General features: G+C 46.0%; 1 protein-coding gene and 1 non-coding gene across 3 annotated transcripts in view; one reads left to right on the forward strand and one right to left on the reverse strand.

Moving 5' to 3' along the window:
- WWC1 (WW and C2 domain containing 1) overlaps nt 1-18,997 on the reverse strand; it is a 146,560-nt gene that overhangs the window by 122,295 nt on the left and 5,268 nt on the right. The gene's annotated exons all lie outside the window — the stretch shown is intronic.
- LOC115295045 lies at nt 6,794-6,897 on the forward strand. The gene has a single exon (XR_003910278.1). It is a non-coding gene; the product is annotated as a U6 spliceosomal RNA (small nuclear RNA).

The following is an 18,997-nucleotide window of genomic DNA, read 5'->3' on the forward strand; positions in this document are numbered from 1 at the left end:
CGGAGCTACTCAGGTGCCCGTAACAACTGATTTAAAGGAAAAGAATACCACTCCATGGGGGAATGTAACCACTGAACCTGGCCCCATCTGGGGAGTTGGGGAGTGATTTCTTGAGTAAATGATGTTCCAAGCTGGGCTTGGAAAAGACAGTTAACCAGGTGAAGGCAAGAGAGGGGAAGTTCTCCCTTCCTTCAGGGTGTGTGCTCCCCCTGCCTGGCTGAGAAAGTTAGGTTAGGTTCTGGAGAAGGATCAGAAATGAGGAAGACTTTCCCATGACGTCCTCCCCTGGGGGGTCCAAGTCAGAGATGTGTTCTGGGAAGCAAAGGGAAAGCTCTAACCTAGGGTCCTCCTGACACGCCTGGAATCTATCCCAGGGACAGGGGAACCCTGATCTCTCTGGGACAAAAGCTGGTGTTCTACAGATGGGGCACTCTATGGAGGCCTGAATGCTGACACACAGAGGACCCGGGCAACGCAGGCCTGAGGACAGTATCCAGGCCCTCAGGATGCGGTGTCCTGTGGTAACAGAGGCAGCAACACCAGCCTTTAGCTCACTGTCTTCCTTTAAGGCATTCGGAGCCACTCCTCATCCAGATGGTTAGTGGCTGTCACGGTTACTGGCTGAGGGACCGGAGCAGCTCCCTTCCACTAGACTGCCTGGCCGCATCCCATTTCCCCGTTGCCTGCTCTGCAAAGTCACTCTCAAACCCAGATTCTGCCAAGTTTCAGGATGGATACTGGAGGCTGCCACTGTTCTTTTTCCCCCTGACATGCCCACCCTTGAGGTGTGAAAATCATCAGATTCCAGCTACCGTCTCGCTCAAATGACCCCACTTGAAAAAATGTAGGCAGAAAAGAAAACCACCCCTGGCTGAGGGAAGGCAGCTGATTCTCCTCTGTTCACGGACAGTAATGATGCCCCGCAGTTATCAAAAACACAAAAAAAGTCTTCAAGGGTTTGATGGGGCTTATCTGTATTAATTCCTTGAATCCTCCCAGTAACCCCATGAGATCAGTTTACATATTATTCCATTTTACAGATGAGAAACTGAAGCACAGTGAGGTCCTGCAGCTGACCCAGGTGACAAAGTCAGTAAGGAGTAGAGTCAGCATTAAACCCAGGCAGTTTGACTTCTAAGATTTAGCTCCTCAAACATACAGTTTACTGCCTCTCTTTATTTGAAACGACATGAGGAGTTGGTTTTTAAAAAATATCTGTGTAGCGTCACCTGGGTGGCTCAGTCAGTTAAGCATCCAACTTTGGCTCAGGTCATGATCTTACGGTTTGTGAGTCTGAGCCCTGTGTCGGGCTGTGCTGACAGCACAGAGACTGCTTCAGATTCTGTGTTTCCCTCTCTCTCTCTGCCCCCCCCCCAACTCATTCTGTCTCTCTCTAAATAAATAAATAAATAAACAAACTTAAAAAGTATCTGTGTAGATGCTCAACACCGCTAATCATTAGGAAAATGCAAATGAAAACCATGAGATACCATCTTACACCCAATCAGATGGCTACTATAAAAAAAAATCCCCAGGAAATGACAAGTGTATTGGTGAGGGTGTGGGGGAACTGAAAGCCTTGTGCACTGCTGGTGTGAATGTAAAACGGTGCAGCCACTGGGGAAAAGAGTGTAATGGTTCCTCAAAAAATTAAAAGTAGAATTACCATAGGATCCAGAAATTTCACTTCTGGGATTATATTCAAAAGATTTAAGGCAAGGACAGGAACAGATGACCCCCATTCACCCCCATTAATAGAGGCATCATTCATGATAATCAAGGTGAAAGCAACCCATGCGTCCACGAATGGATGAATGGATAAATATAGTATATGCACATACAATGGAATACCATTCAGCCATAAAAAGGAAGGAAATTCTGACACATCTTACAACATAGATGAACCTGGAAGGCATTATGCTAAGAGAAATAAGCTAATCACGAAAAGACAAATACGAATTATTCCATTCACATAAGATATCCAGAGCAGTCAAACTGGTAGAAACAAAGTAGAATGGTGTTTGTCAGGGGCTGGGGGAGAGGTGAATGAGGACTTAAGAGTTTAATGGATTGAGAGTTTCAGTTTTACATGATGAGAAGAGTTCTGGAGATGGATGGTGGTGATGGTTGCACATGACTGTGAGTGGGCGAAATCCCTCTGATCTGGACACTTAAAGGGTGCTCGCTTTGGCAGCACTTATACTAAAATTGGACATTTAAAGGGGGCAAAATGGTAAATTTTTTATTTTACCCAAACAAAAATAATTTTTTGTGTTTTGGGTTTTTTAATCTTAGAGAAATGGAGGGAGAGTGTGCGAATGCATGAGCAGGCGAGAGGGGTAGGGGTAGGGGTAGGGGTAGGGGAGAGAGAGAGAGAGAGAGAGAGAGAGAGAGGGGGGGGGGGGGGGGGGGAGGGAGAGAAGCTTAAGCAGGCTCCCTTCTCAGCACAGAGCCTGATTCGGGGCTCAATTTCATTACTCTGGGATCATGACCTGAAACAATATCAAGAGTCAGATGCCCAACTGACTGAGCCACCCAGCCACCCCAAGGATACTTTTTCAAGTTTACTTGTTAAACTATTAACTTACAATTAAACAACTAAACGTTGATCTGACTCTTGATTTCAGCTCAGGTCATGATCTCACGGTTTGTGGGTTCGAGCCCCACATCAGGCTCCATGCTGACATTGAGGACCCTGCTTGGGATTCTCTCCCCTCTCTCTACACCTCCCCAGCTCTCACACATGCACTCTCTCTCTCTCAAAATAAACATTTAAAAAAGAAGTGTCTTTGTAATACACCTCAGAATGTTGATTATTATAATTACAGTAGGAATTATCCTGAATTTTTTTTTTTTTTTTTTTACGTGAGGAGGGAGTGACTACATTTCTGAGCTTCTGGAACTGAGAGAGCATTTGCAAACAGATTAAGTGCTATGGCCTTTCCCTGGTCTGCATGCCAAGCCAGAAGAGGTGATTAGCGGGCTTAAACTACTGATTTCTAATCAGAAAGTTAAAAAAAATCCTTTGTCAAAGAAAACGGAACAAAGGGCCAGTAGACCCAGGGGTTACACAAGAAAAGCTGGTTCACACTGCGTAAAGAGGGCCCTCCATCTCCTCATGGCCGTGTCCTCCTAACACCCGATCTTCGTGACATCGGAGGGCTACTGTGCTGTATTGATAACACATCATTCAGTATTGTGTGGTCCCCCACAAAGGCGGGCAGCGCCCCTGCGTGCAAGCAGGACATTTGGGAGACAACTTCCAGGAGTCGTTAGCAACTGCGTCTGAACTGTAAACTGTTCCCATACGCTTGCCTCTCCTTCCCACACAATCCTGCTTCTCTGTATGTGAGGATATTGGGAATACTGGGGAACAGGCCTCTATGGTAACTTTTCCAAACAGCTACAGATTCTAAGAGGCCAGAGGCCAGAGAGGGAAATAGAAGAGGAGGCTCTGGCAGGGGGAAGGGCCCTGGGCGCAGGGCCTGGGAGTGCTATCAAAACCTCACCTCCTCCACACCCCCCTGGCCATGCTGCCCACCAACCACTGGGCAGCACCTCCTGTCCTCGCTGCCCTACAGAGCTGGGTCTGTGGGATCTGGCTGCCTGTGGACTCTAGGAAGGATGCAGAACTTCCTCCAGGGCCTGGATTCCAGCCGTTGCACCCTGGAGAGTGCGAGAGCTTAACTAATTCTCAAATCAGGACACATACACAAAATCCTCTGAGAAGTGGTGGAGAACTCTGCAAGTGTTAGCAATGTTACATCAACGCGAGCCAATGACCTCCTGGAGACAAAGTGGCAGTGACAAGCACTGAGCCTTGGATGGAAACCCTACTCTCTTGCCAACTTGCTGTGTGACCCTGATAAATTCCCTAACTTTTCTGGACCTCAGCTGCTTTATTTGGAAGGTGAAAACAAGTGAAACAGTAAATGCTTAAAAAATTCCTCAGTACCTAGTGCTGTCACAACCTCCAGGAAGTTTCCACAGCATCTAACAAGATTTTTGAATATAAAATCTTGACCAAATGATAGCACAGCACTGTCTTCCTCCTAGAAGCAAATCAAGTGTGATTTGGGGAGATGAGAAGAGAAAGGAAGTAGATTGAGAAACAATACCCTTATGAAGAGAGCACCAAAGAAACTCAGTAATTACCTACAACCTTAAAATAAATTACAGCAAACGTCCAGAGGATTTGGACACAGCCCACATTAAGTAGAACTGGGTGCTTCCCTTTCATCGAATCAACTTAAGGAGCATTTCCTGAGGGCCTACTGTATACCAAACCCTTAGCTGCTCTGCCTGCCCCTAGAACTCAGCCACCTCTGTCTTTTCAAAGGACAAAGGAAGGGTCTGATCCTACTTTGGATTGAGAGAGGGCTGCCCTTACCCTGACCTCAGGCATCAAGAGGTCAGTCTGTCTCCTGAGCTGAGGTCCCCTGTGGCCATAGAGGTCTGGGCTAACCTTGGAGTCGCACCAGGATCCCAGCCTCCTGCTGGCCCTCAAAAGTCCCCCCAACCCCACCCCATCAAACACACACAGATAAGCAAGCAAGATCAGAAGAGGGACCCTGGACTTGCAACGCAGGTTTTGTAGTGCTCACAAGAGAGGTGATGGGCAGTGTTCTTAGACCACAGACATCTGGCTCCCCTTCACAGACATGATTGAGACAACCTGTCCAGGGCTTCTCTCTGTGTGATTTCCACTGGATCAACAGTTACTGGTTTGGCAAACAGCAATTCAGAGCCTTACACAGAAAGTCAGGGTAGCAAACGCTGAGAAACTCTGGAGGGAAGTACTCATGGGAGTTCCACAGTCCAATAGCTCTATTCTTTAACATTATTCCTGTCTGAGAAGGAGGATTGCACATGCTCTAGTGGCCCTGGGTGTGGGGTCAGGCCGGAGCTGGCAAACTGGCCTTGAGTTTTTCCTTCTATATCAGGAGTCTCCTTGACAGGCGGACGAGAGATCTGGGCTCCCACTAGGCACACCTCAGTCCCACACAGGTGGGCTGTATCCCCAGCCAATCAGAGCTTTGGGGTCTCTCAGGGTCCAATGCTTGCCCTCTGGCTCCAAAACTTGACCTAGGAATTTAGGTCGATCAAGAGAGGAGTCAGAAGGTGGCAGCTTCTTATCAGGAGGCATGCAGTCATCACCCTTTACTCTGTGGTTTTTCCTTTGCCTCTTAGCTGCCTTCAGGGGTATCCACTCATTTATTAGCACCGATTATGTGCAAGACATTGTGCTGGGCCTGGGAGAACACAGACACGAAAAGAACAATGACTCCGTGGTGGGTGCATGTGACAAGGGTGCATAGAGGGGACCTGAGCTGGGACAAGGCAGGCTCCCCGCAAGAGGAGGTCCTTATGCTTAGCAGTGCAGGGAGGAAGGAACAGCAGGCAGGCACACACACTGTTCATGCAAGCGGGGAGGAGAGGGTTTCAAGTAAAAGGCATATGAGAATCCTCTGGGTAGTATATTTAAAATGTACAGTCCTGAAAGCCCCACTGAGATTCTGATTCAGCAGATTTCAGGTGGGGGCCCAGGAACCTGTTTTATGAGCTCCTCGGGGGAGTCTAAGGCAGAAGGTCTACGGACCAGACTCTGAGAAACGCTGCTTTGAAGGAATGGAAAAAAAAAAAAAGCCATTTGTGGCTTTGACGGAATATTGGTTTATTTTCCTAGAATGTTCCCAAAGGGACTTTGGACAGCTCACTAATGATTCGTTCCTCAGTCATTTGACACAGACAGACATACCAACATCAAACAAACGGGAAATGAACCCAGGGAGGGTGTTAGGGCTTCCCCACCCCCGCACAGGGATGGCTGTCACTGTGTTCCATGGGATGACATTGGGCATCATCTCAGGAATGCGTCAGGGCAAGGTCCATGCTTATATCAAACGGCTGTCTACAGGTGAACTGGGGCCCAGAAAGCAGTGATGGGAAAGCCTTCTGGGATCTGGCCACACCTCCTTACCAACCTCACCCCAGGGAAGGCAAGGCAATCTACAGACCTCTTCCAGACTTGTTCTGTGGCCTACAGCTGGCTCCCAGCCCCTCCTGTCACCCCCCCACCAGGAGCCTGGCCTCTGCCACCCGTGCCACACCACTCAGGCTCCTCCTGGCTTGGCCCAGGGATTGCATGTGAAGGCTCTGGCTCAACAAGCTTAAGCCTTGGCAGAAGCCATTGTCTCTGCGAGCACCCACACAGCAGTATTTTTGCCCTACTCAGTGATAGTTCCAGGGAGCCCACCATTTATTTCGCTGGCTCGAGCCTCACCTGGGAAGCTTACGGGGTATCCCCAGACCTCCTTTTTCTTGCTCTTGCCTCCCAACACTTCCCACCTTCCCACTGCCCTGTATTCTCAAGGGCCGTGTTCTGCTACCCTGGGGACACACCTCCGCTTTGACCCGGCTACTGAATACACCGCAGCCTCAGGACTTGCCTTTTCTCAGCAGGTGTGATCCCCTTTCAACTGACCTTCACACCCCATCCAGCTTCAATCCCTCATCCCATGCGGAGCTCTGGGAACAGGCTGAGAAGCTCTTTTCCACCAATAGTGTTTATAACTGGTCGGAATAATCCACTGTTTACTGATATTACAACTATGTGCAGTGTCCTACCTCAGAGGTTAGTGAGAGGCACAGTCATCCATAGAACAAAAACAAAATGTTAAGACAAACAAACCAGGGCTATGCAATAATTAGTAGTATTGAATGGTCTGGTCAGTGCTACTCACACAGCAACATGCATAAGGACCACTGAGATCTTGTTAAAATGTGGTTTCCTGTGCTCGCTTCAGCAGCACACATACTAAAATTGGAACAATACTGAGATTAGCATGGCCCCTCCGCAAGGATGACACACAAATTCGTGTAGCATTCCATATTTAAAAACAAACAACAACAACAAAAACCAGTTTCTGATTCAGTGGGTCGGGGGTGGAGCCCGAGATTCTGCATTTTTAGCAAGGTTCCAGGCAACGCTGACGTGCTCGTCCACAGCCCACACTTCCCAGAGCAAGAAGGCAGGGATCACACAAGCGAGTAGGAGTTAGCCACACAGAAGTGAGGCCAGAAGCAGGGCTCGGAATCGACCATGTGTTCAGACACAGTAACCACCAGGTCTTACTCAATGCCACAGAATCAGAACAATCTACTCTGAGAAATTCTGAGAAAGAATGACCTGGGGATGGCTAAGTGCCCCACAGCCTGTCCTGTGCAGGCAGCTGCTGTGGTTGGCTACAGGACCCCTGACCCTTCCCTTGTCCATGGTTTCCTGTACCGGGCTGAATCCAAGTCAAGGTCAGCTCTGTGATTTTTCCAAATCAGCATTTCTCATATGAATTTGAAATTTTGGACACTGAGTTGTGGTTGCTGGGCTGAATGGTTATGAGACCGACCAGGGCCATGAGGTGACAGGGGTCATCTAATGCTGTAGTAAAGTCATAATTGCTAACATTTTTGAGTATTTAGTCTGAGCCTTGCTGTAGTAATGTCATAATTGCTAACATTTTTGAGTATTTAGTCTGAGCACTTCTTACATGAAGAAGCCATGGCGCAATTCATACAATAACCCTTCAAAGTAGATGAAAATTTAAGAGCAAGAGCTCTGAAGCCAGACAGCCTGAGATTGAACCCCAACTTTGCCATTTTCTGTGCGACCTTGGGCAAATTACTTAGCCCCTCTTGGACTTCACTTCCTCCTCTGTGGATAGGGAGAATTATAGTCCCTCCCCTAGACAGTCAGTGCGACAGTTGGCTGAACTAATAAATAAAAAACATTTAGTGCAGCACTTAGCATTCAAGAAAATCCTGGCTATTATTTTCTTATGCTTAGGTTTATTTGTAGAAAACCAGGAAACTGAGACACAAAGAGATTAAGTAGGTTGCCTGAAGTTACACAGCAAGTTAGAAGCAGCACTGACTCAAAACAAGGTTTGCGAATTTATGAACAGATTTTAGATTTGTTGTGTGTAGATTTCAGGAGGTAGCAGAAACCTCTCATGGCCTCCAGAGGCAGCTCCCACATGCCCAGCAATGGGGGCTGCTATTTCCTTCCTTAGATTCCAGTGAGGTCTAAGCTCACAGCAGCCTCTTTTTTCCAGAACCATCTTGTGTGGGCTTTTCCTGCTTTTGACTAGAACAGACTTGACTTAAAGTAGATCCCTTCCAGGCAGGAATAGGGAGGGAGATGATGGATGACTGAAGAGGGAAGACTCCATGGGGCAGGTAGCATCACCTGAGGCCTGGGGGGGGGGGGGCGCGCTTCCATGGATACAGGCGGGGCTGGGAAACAGGCCCACAATCAAAGAATGGCAAAGTGCAGGACATGTTTGGGCACTGCCACTAACCCAGGTGGACTATAAGCAGAAGACCAATGGAGACAGCTCGGTAACCACAGAAAGCAATGACTGGCACCTACAATACTGTTGGGCATTGTGCAAAATATTTTAGATAGTTTTATTTAAACTTATTGAAATTGTATTAAGTGTGGTTATGTAAGGGGATGTTTTGTTTCTTATACACACATATATAGACACTCAGACACAAAACATACTAAACACTGAAATATTTAGTGGCAAAGAAACATGAGGTCTAACTTAAGAGTAATAACCAACTTACTTTTAAATAGCTTATATATAATGGTTTTATATATTGAATTATATGTTTTTGTATATATATATACACACATATAGACTCACTCACATGTAGGGAAAATGAGACACTAGAAGGTAACTGGGTAAAATGTAAAAATTGGTAAAATTTGGGTAAGGGGTATATGGAAATTTCTTATATTTTTGCAATTTTCCTGTAAGTTTAAAATTATATCAAACTTTAAAAGATACCAAAATATTCATGGGAAAAAGCTTTAAAAATATCTTTTAAAATAGTATGAGGTCAATACTACTATCACCACCATCTTATTAATGAGGAAAGAAAGGCAAAGAATGAGAGACATAGAAATGGAGTGGGACCAGCTTCGAGAGGTTTTGACTGTCAAACTCAGAAAGATGTCCCTCAGTAAACTCAGGGGGGGCCCAGAAGAGTATGCAGAGGGTGGTTAGCATTGGGTTATGCAAGACAGACCTGAAAGCAGGCTACAGGTTGGCTAGAGGGGGGGCCCTCTCATTTCGTCTCTATTTTCAACTAAGCTTTGGTAGGAACGAACAGAAAAGGAAGGAGGTGTCGGAGTCTACAAAAGAAAGGGAAGCTAGATGGCAGGGGAGAATCCAGATGTTGGAAACAGGGGTTCCTGTGTGTGGTGGGGGAATGGGATAGGTGGTGAACAGGTGGAAGGGGTACTTACATGTTGTTGTATACCTTTAGGATTGTTAGAATTTGAACCATGCATGTTTTAGAGAGGGCCCTTCTCATGGTAATGGCAGAAAAGGCAAGAGACCACAACTGGATTCAGGTTAAGATCTGTGGTAGACTGACTGCATGCAGTGTTTGTCTGGACCCAGAATGATATCCAGCAGAAAACTAGAAATGGGCATTTGAACTTTCACCATGGGGGAGGTAGCAGAAGGCCTGGGGTCAGTCACAGGACACTACTAGGGAAAAGCAACAGGAAATAAGACTAAAAAATGCTTTCCCTTTCTTGCATAAGAGTGACTGCCAGGGTGCCTGGGTGGCTCAGTTGGTTAAGCATCCGACTTTGGCTCAAGTCATGGTCTCATGGTTCATGAGTTTGAGCCCCACATCAGAATCTCTTCTGTCGGTGCAGAGCCCACTTGGGATCCTCTGCCCCTTCTCAATCTGTCCCTCCGTCATTCACGCACACTCCCGTGTGCTCTCTCTCAAAAATAATGAACATTTAAACAAAAAAACAAGAGTGACTGCCAATAAGGAGGAGTGTCAACACCACCACTAGATGCCTGTGCATTGTTGGTGGGAATGTAAACTGGCTCAGTCATTATGAAAAAGAGTATGAGGGTTCCTCAAAAAAATTAAAAATAGAACTACTATATGACCTAGCAATCCCACCTCTGGGTATTTATTTGAAGGAAATGAAAACTTAATTCAAAAAGATATCTGTACCCCATGTACAGCACAGCATCATTTACAAGAGCCAAGATATGAAAACAAGCAATGAATGAATGGGTAAAGAAAATGTGGTGTATATATACAATGGAATACTATCACCATAAAGAATGAGATCTTGTGTTAACATGGATGGACCTTGAGGGGGGCATTAAGCTAAGTGAAATAAGACAGAAAGATAAATACTGTATGATTTCATACGAGAATCCAAAAACAAAACAAAACAAGCTCACAGATACAGAGAACAGATTGGTGGCTGCCAGAGGCAGAAGGTGTGGTGGGCAAAATGTGTGAAGGAGGTCAAAAGGTACAAACTTCCAGTTATAAAATGAGTAAGTCCTGGAGACATAGTATACAGCATGGTGACTACAGTTAACAATACTGCATTGCATATTTGAAAATTGCTATGAACAGATATTAAAAGTTATCACAAGAAATAAACCTGTATGTACTGATGAATGTTAACTGGACTTTTGGGATGATTATTTTGCAATATATACAAATACTGAATCATTATGTTGTACACCTAAAACTAAATGTATATGTCAATTATATCTCAGCAAAATAAATAAAAATTAAATTAAAGGGGGAAAAAAAGAAGGACATCAGTAAAGAAGTGTCAGCCACTTTGTTAGGTCCAGGAAGACATCATTGTGTGGCTTCTGTGACCTTTCTGGAGCTGTGATGAGAGCATGGGATGGGAGGAGGGGGGTGAGCAGTGCTGGGGCGTCAATAGGGACTATGTAGCCAGTGGCTATGGGACTCCTGTGTTCTTCAGAAGGAGGGGTTTCGGGTAGGAGCATACGGACTGAAGACTGATTCTTAGGGAACATCCTGAGCCCACTGGAGACAAATCCAGATGCCTGGAGAAAGAGATTTCTTTGTTATGAGGACCAGGAAGCAGGCCAGGTTGCAGAAGAGGCTGAAGGGATTCTAGTCCTGTTTGGGTTCAGTGGTTCTCGAACTTAAGAGGGCATCAAAATCACTTGGGAGTTCTTTTTACAAATGTGGAGCCTGGGTTCCACATAACCCACAGATTCTGATTATGTTGACTGTGGCTGGGCCTGGAAATCTGCAACTGAGCTGCTCGCAGGAGGTCCAGATGTATGCATTCAATAGACGATGCTGCCTCAGGGGAAACTTAGCTCCTTGGTCAAAGTTAAGAAGAAACTGTGTTTGTTACCACTACAGTGAGTGCCACAATCTACTGACCGGAATTAAGAAAACTTGGTAGAAGAGGGAGACAGGTGATCATCATAGATGTACCTTATTTAAAGGTAAAAGCAAATTTAGTGTTTTTAATTAGTTTCTAATTACAGAACCTTACAACTTTATGGCTTCTGATGTCCTTCATAAGGTCTCCTATTTTCTTTTAAAAATTTTTTAAAGTTTATATATTTTGAGAGACAGAGTGCATGTAGACAGGAGAGAGCATGGGTGGGAAAGGGGCAGAGAGAGAGAGAGAGAGAGAGAGAGAGAAAATCCCAAGCAGGTTCCATACTATCAGAGCAGGGCTTGATGCCAGCTTGAACTCAGGAACCATGAGATTATGACCTGAGCTGATTTCAAGAGGTGGACACTTAACCAACCGAGCCACAGAACGTGCCCCAAAACTGTTATTTTCTAACACAGCATCCTCTTCATTTTCGTCATATGTAATTACATTATGTTTTTATTATTTCTCTATAAGTTTCATGAAGGGCAATGTCTGCCTTTGTTCACTGCTGTACCCCTTTCCTAGCACAGCTCCTGCCAGAAACCAAATACACAAAGGTAATGGTATTCTTTTGTTTCAATTCTACCCAATGTGCCACAGGAGTGGAAGGTAACGCATGCTCAGCTAGAGCCATTTTGGGCCTGAGATGACCCAAGTGACTTCTAGTGAACCCAAAACACACATCCCACAGCATGTTCTGCTGGGCAAGCAAGAATGTTGCAGACCAAGCCCTTATGATGTGCAGACACCAAGGTCCAAGAGGAACTTGATTCTTGCTAAGTCTTTTGCGCCTAAGTAATAAGAGATGAAACACTACTGAACACAGTAAGGAAGGTGAAGAAAAGATGCTGATCACCACCATGGACCAAAGAATTTGGTCAAGGACATTGAACCCTAGGGGGATTTTGTAAAACCTACTGTATGTACTCAGAAAAACAGCTCACTCACCCTGATAACTGAAGGAGGACATCTGCTAAAACAGGAGTAGAGCAAACACAAAATCTGGCTCTCCAAACAGAGCCTGAGCAACTGGAAGAAGTTGCCACTGCAGGGATCACAGTAGTGAAAGGGGCTCTGCTTTGAATTACCAGGATTAGGTCAGTATTGCTCTCCTTAACAGCCTTGCCTGACATACAGGATGCTGAAGAAAGTGCATTTTGAGGGCAGGCAGACTAGTTCTGAATCCCAGTTCTGCCACTTAGTAGCTTATAATCCTGGGCCAAATTTTCAACTCCCTAAGCCTCAGTTTCCCCATCAGCAGAATGAAGATGGTGTTTCTTCTTACCATATTGGGCTGCTATGAGAATTAAATTGGAAAACGCATTCAGAGTCCACAGCCCAGACATTGGCATAATCTAAAGTCTTAATAAATTTTAGCTATTATTAGTTCTTACCCACAGGCTATGATCTATATGGTGACAACGCCAGCACTCCCACTCTCTTGGAGTCTCAAGGACACAGATGTGTGCATGAAATCCAAACTGGGTTCTGCTGAGGTCAGACAGACGATGCACTGGAGGCTCAGCCCCCAGGCTTACATCTCCAAAGTAGCTTAGACCAATTTATTCAGAAGCATTACTGCTGCAATGAGAATTTAAAGATTTTCACATTAAGGTAAAGATGAACCTAAATCTCTCTGATCCTTAACATGCCAGGAAAGAAATCACAAGACAGGTACAGGAGAGGGGAAGTTGCTCAACAGGAAGGGGATAGACATCCCTCATAGATCTACTTCTTCCCTTCCACAATTATTTTTTAAATATTTCCTAAATCATCTCCATTTTCCTAGGTAGAACTGTATAAATCTTTAGTTTCAAAACCTTCTAGAGGATACTTTCATATAATCTCACTGATAACTCTACAGTGCTTATGAGGAAAGACAATATTTACCTACAGTCATGGTTCTCCAATCTGGCTCTACCCTAGCAATCCTACATCTAGGCTGTACCCTGGTCCAATTAAACCAGAATGTCTGGGAGTGGGCCAGACATGAGTATTTTTTTAAGTTTATTTATTTTGAGAGTGGGGAGGGGCAGAAAGAGAATCCCAAACAGGCTCTGCACTGTCAGCACAGAGACCAATGTGTAGTTCAACCTCATGAACCCACGAGATCATGACCTGAGCAAAAACCAAAAGTTGGATGCTTAATCGACTAAGCCCCCCAGGTGTCTCAGACATGGGTATTTTTAACACTCCCCTCTTGTGAGTCTTGTGCAATCAAACTTGGGAATCACTGATCCTACTGTCCCTCAGCTCCTATACTCTGTTGTGGAAAGGAGATCAAGGATCATTACTACCTGTGGTAGTGCAATGGAGACAAGGGCTCAGGGACGGCAAGTGACCGGTTGCTCTGAAGAAGGGCCAGAAACAAATCTAACGCCCCGCCACTGAGGAGCATTCATCTCCTGGCTCAGTGCACTCCTGCAGCATGCCAGCCACTGGGCTGCCTAATAACCAAGGATGAAGATCACACAGGTAGTCAGGCTGTTCTACCACAGTGTAAGGTGCCATGGGGCCCAGGCAAAGGCACATGGGGAAGGCCTTTCTAAATTTCAGTTGTGAATTGAACCTTGAAGCAAAGCTATTGAGCAATGGTGGGGTCTGCTGAAGAAAGTGTAAAGGTCCAGCTCGGATAATATAAGATTGGGGATGATACTAAAAATGTTCATAAGGCAATGAAGACCATTTCAATTGGTTGTACCTACCTGTGCTCAGAAGGTTCTTCAAATCTGGTCAATTTTTGCCTGTGACCACTAGGAATAAAATATCTTAGGTCATTCTGCCTGCAAACATTCAGCCAGTGGTTCCCAGGTTTGAAGGGGCAGCAGAGTCACCGGGAAGGCCCTTAAAAGACAGATCACAGGGCTCCACTCCCAAGCTTTTGTTTCAGTAGGGCAAAGGTGGGTATGGGAATCTGCATTTCTAACAAGTTCCTAAGAGAAGCTGACATGCTTGCTAGTCTGGGACCACATTTTGATAACTTGGTCTGGGTCCTCAGTAAGGAGGCTAATGAAATACCCAGGATCTCCACTGAAAGCTGGCAAATGTTTTATGTCAGCAAAGGAAATAAAACACTCAGACTGGTTTTGAAACTCCCTCAGCTGTTAAGATACCTTTCAATAGTCCTATCTAGCAAAAGTCATTGTTTACTGGAAATGATGTTGAAGATGTTTACCTCTTAAATAAGATTAGTTTTTTCCAGAGAAACAAAAAGAAAGTGTTTTTTTGTCCAAAAGACCTGGTACTCTATATGAATTGAGCAGTAACTATATAATGATTGATAAAGCGGTAAAATGTACTAAGGCAGCCTTAATTGCTGCATTTAGAACTACCCGGAGAGTGGAACTTGATATAATGAGACACCTCTAATTTGGTTTTGGTCAACCCTATGAGGAATGTTCTAACTTGTTCTCATTCTGCCAGCGAAGAAATTGAGGCTCAGGAAGGCTTACATAACTTAACCAAGGTCACAGAACTTGTGACAAGGTGACAAGGATGAGACATAAAATACAGATTGTGGTCAAGGGGACCAGCCAGGGACAATGCCTCCCTAGAGGCTTTGTAAGGATTCAATGAGAAGAGGAACTTGCCTCTTCCACACACCTTCCCTACACTCCCTAGGGCTGAAGTAGGACAGGGTGGATGGCATAAAATTTCCCAGGGGTGAAGGAGCCCAGTGACACTCTCTCCGCAGAGCAGCTCAGCATGGATGTCCTCTGATTCTCTCCAGAGTATGGATATATGCATGCTATACAATCTCATGTGAAGAGAAGTCCTTCTGGCTTCTGGAATCCCCTTCGGCTTCCTGCTTCCCTGTGCTTTATTTCACAATGGAGGAGAAAATCCTTCCGGATTTTGCCACCACTGGCCTTCAGGTCAGCAAAAGACCTAGAACAATGGTATGCTCTGAGTGAAAACAGCGACGCAGGTGAACAGTGCTTGCTTCTGAAACCGCTTCCTTTAGCTCTCTTAGCATAAGAAGGAGGGCCAGGTTACTTCACCAGCATTCTTCAGTTTCCCTGTCTATAAAACAGGAATAATATGGTACTCTCTCCCAGGTTGCTGTGAGGATTCAATGAACCAAATGCCAGTGGTTCTGCAAAGTATAGAGCAAAGACCCACAGAATAACCTGGGGACCTGTTGGATATGCAAATTCCCAGGACCCACAGCAGCCCTACTGACTCAAATTGGGGATGGAGGTGGGACTTGGGGAGTGGGGTTTAACAAGCCCTCCAGAGGGTTCTGAGGCTTCCCCACATTGACAACCTCTGCTCTAAAATGTAAGCTCCATGAGGACAGGATTTTTGTTGGTCCAATCACTGCTGAGTCCTTAGCGCTGGAACGATGCCTGACATGTTACAGACACCCTACCCATTTACAGGCACTCAATAAATATTTTTGAATGATTAAAGGAGTCCAGAGGAAACAGGGGAGAAAGGAAACCAAGGTGCAGAGAGCCTGGCGTTTCCAACTATATTTGCCTAGCTTGATGACTCTCTAAAAATCACGAGCTGGAGACTGTTGTGTCTCGCCCTTGCATGCCCAGCTCTCAGCACAGTGCCCAGCTCATCCTAACCAGGCCCTTGGCAACACCCTAGTGAAGGCACAACGGTCTCCCAGTTCCAGATCTAAATTCACAGCACAACTGCCAACAGGTGCTGTGGACAGGTCTGTCCCTCCATCTTCCTAAGATGGAGAAAAGAATTCTAGAGAACACCAAGCCCCCAGTTATAATGCAACTTATCTGTTCAACTATTTGCTCTTTTCCCTCGCCCAAGGGTACACCCTGCTACAGCAGGGACTTTGCTCTGATCCTCAGCACTGGCAACGGAGCCTGAAACCCAGTAGGCACTCAATAAATACCTACTGAATGAATGGCCAACCCCTGGCTGGGTGGGACGAGATAAATACCAATGCCCTTCTGTACCACCATGCTAAAACCAGCAGGTCCTCAAAGTTCTCAAACAGTCCTGGGGGTAAAGGGGAGGGGGGAGGGACTTCTCGAGTGAAGAGACATGGTATCAAGCAGTTACAAATGAATTCCAGATACCTCCAGTTTTTGCATCAGCCTTTTTAGTACTACTATGACAACCGCAATTCATTACCCCTGCTTCACACACAGCCCTGGTGCCAGCTCACTAGCAAGAGTCACTTCACTTGAGAAATTCCAAAGAAGGGCTTGTCTCCGATAAGACCAGGGGAAAAGAATTTATTGACTTATTTATATAATGAAGGCTGCCAAGGTGGTTTGCAAGCTCTGATGTCAATGTGGCTCAGATGAGCCCTGGCTTACCAGGAAGACACTTGAGTTGGCAAGGAAGGAACAATGGTTCCTGATCCTCTGCCAGGGCACGGGAGGTCAAACGAGCCTAACTAGTAAGAGCTCCCATTCGAAGTCTCATGTGCACTAAGCTCTAGACTAAGAACCGACATGTCTGGTGTCATTTCATCCTCAGGTCCTACTCTTGAGAAGAAATTTGCTCAAGGCCACTTACCACGTGTAATGACGGGGCCAGAACTTGATTTGGTGCTCTGTGAAGATCTTTATGAAGATCTTATCTATTTGCTGAGAATAGCGTGGGATGTCAGACCAACGTTAGGCTGGAAGCACATTTTCCTCCACAGTGAACAAAACACCGATAAGTCTGTTTCTGTTGATTTTTCTGTAGTTAGAAAGGCCCTTTTTCCTCTGCTTCCCTACTCTCTCCAAATTTATCAATTGTGCGTGGTGCAAAATGTAAGGTTTTGAAATCAGATAGACCTAGATTCCAATTCTAACTCGCCTCTTTCTACCTGTGTGACCTTGAGCTTAACACTTGACCATTCTTAGCCTCAGTTTCCCCATTTGCAAAATGCCAGAAATATACAATGAGCACCAGTGCTAGGCACATGACAGCTACTAGGTAGAGATGATTAAATATTACTATTACTATCCTCGTTAACGCCAGCTATTGTTCTCATTAGTAAAACAAAGACAAACCATGCACTTGGAAGAAATTCCTGGAATACAAAGTGAAATGCTCAGAGTCCTAACTATCTAAGAAAAGCCACAACAGATGCACGATCAGAAGGCTGTCCCAAGGTCACCTCATCCCAGCAGCCACTTGATGCCTGTATCTTGATATTTTATCTTTCCAAGTCAGGTACCAGCCAGTGGATCCTAAGGGCTGCCCCAGTGACCAATCAGACAAGTAACCGCTGCTGGGTGGGGAGAAAGACAGCGTGGGGACAGCCTGGCTGCCACGGAACTAGGCCCAGCAACAGCAGGCAGCCGGCTGGGGAAAGTCAGCAGCTGCCGCTGGCCTGGTGTCCTAGCTGCCAGAGTGTGATGAATGGAGCAGGGGAAGAAAGAAGGCAACAAAGGTGTCCCTAATCTTGATGCAGCTTCACTTTTTTTCTGGCTGACCACTGAGTGAGAACTTAAGCCTCGGTCCTTTTTCTTTGGCAGACATTTGAAACTGAAAGATCCCATTTCTTCCCAACGATGAGATGTCATGGGTAGAAGCACTGAGGAGGCAAGTGGGGTTGGGGGAGTGGGGTGGGGGGAGTAGGGGGGAGGGGAGGATGTGACCCACGGCACTTGTTCATTTTTCCCTTTCTCCCCACTCTTTCTTCTCCATCCCCCACCCTGTCCAGCATCTTTATAGAATGTTCTATGTTTTCCCAACACAACAACAGTAAACGCCTGTCCCCACCTCAATCTTCCCCCTTATTTTGGCAAGAGGTTTACTGCTCAGGAGCTGGAGGCTTAATGGCCTGCTGGTGAAGGTTAAATAACAAAACACCACTGTATCCAGTTTCTGAGTTTTCTCTTCTTTTATCTCACTCTGAAACAGGGATTCAAGGATGCCAAGAAGCCCGTCAGCAGCAAGCTGAGCCTCTCACTGTTCGCCTAAGGGTCTGTAGCCGGCTGGCCCTCTCCATGCTGGGAGATGCAGGGCGTGTGAATTTTTCACACACACTCAGCCCAGATCTGGCCATCTGCCCTTGTCCAAGTAGAAGTACTAGGAGATGTCGTCCAAGCCATTTCTCCAAGGGAAGTAAATGTCTTTTATACAAGGACCCTCGCTGAGCTGGGGGCTGCAGATCCTCACTGCCTGGAGGCGGCCATGGCCAGAGAGAGCTCCTGACAGTTGGCAAGTACTGCCAACCACACCTGAGTTGACAACCCCTTGCAAATATCACCAAAACCTGACCAAGAATTCTTCCATCCAGGGAGCTCTGTGGCAACATGCCGGCCACCTTCCAACTCCTACTTCTTTGAGCTTTGTCTCTCCTTATGTGCACCTGAGCTTGATGTTCCTACCCTAGCAGTAACTAAGGCAACCTGATTCTCTTCTCTTCAAAAGAGCAGTGTTTCATAGCTACCTGGGATCCCAGGGGATTGGAGAATCAGGTCAGTTCAGCTAGGCAAAAAGCCGGAGGGGTGGTGACAGAGTAGCTGCCTTGGCTACTAATTCCCTGGCCACTGCGAACATTTACCCAAGCTACTTGGAAACGACTTTGAGCTCTCAACACACACTGTATCCTTTAGAATTTCTCTGCCTCCGTCTCTGCTCTCTCTTTCCCAGAGCTCTGGTTAGCTGGCTGCTCCCAGAAGGCGGGGTTTTGCCCAATAGTCTCCTAATCCCCCTTGAGGAACGGGCTTCTCTGATCAAGCCTACCTTATTGACAGGGGACTCTGGAATAGCCACAGCAAATATGAGTGTGGATTTAAGAGTCCCCTACCT

Source organism: Suricata suricatta, chromosome 6 (assembly GCF_006229205.1).
Source record: "Suricata suricatta isolate VVHF042 chromosome 6, meerkat_22Aug2017_6uvM2_HiC, whole genome shotgun sequence".
NCBI classification, from domain to species: domain Eukaryota; kingdom Metazoa; phylum Chordata; class Mammalia; order Carnivora; family Herpestidae; genus Suricata; species Suricata suricatta.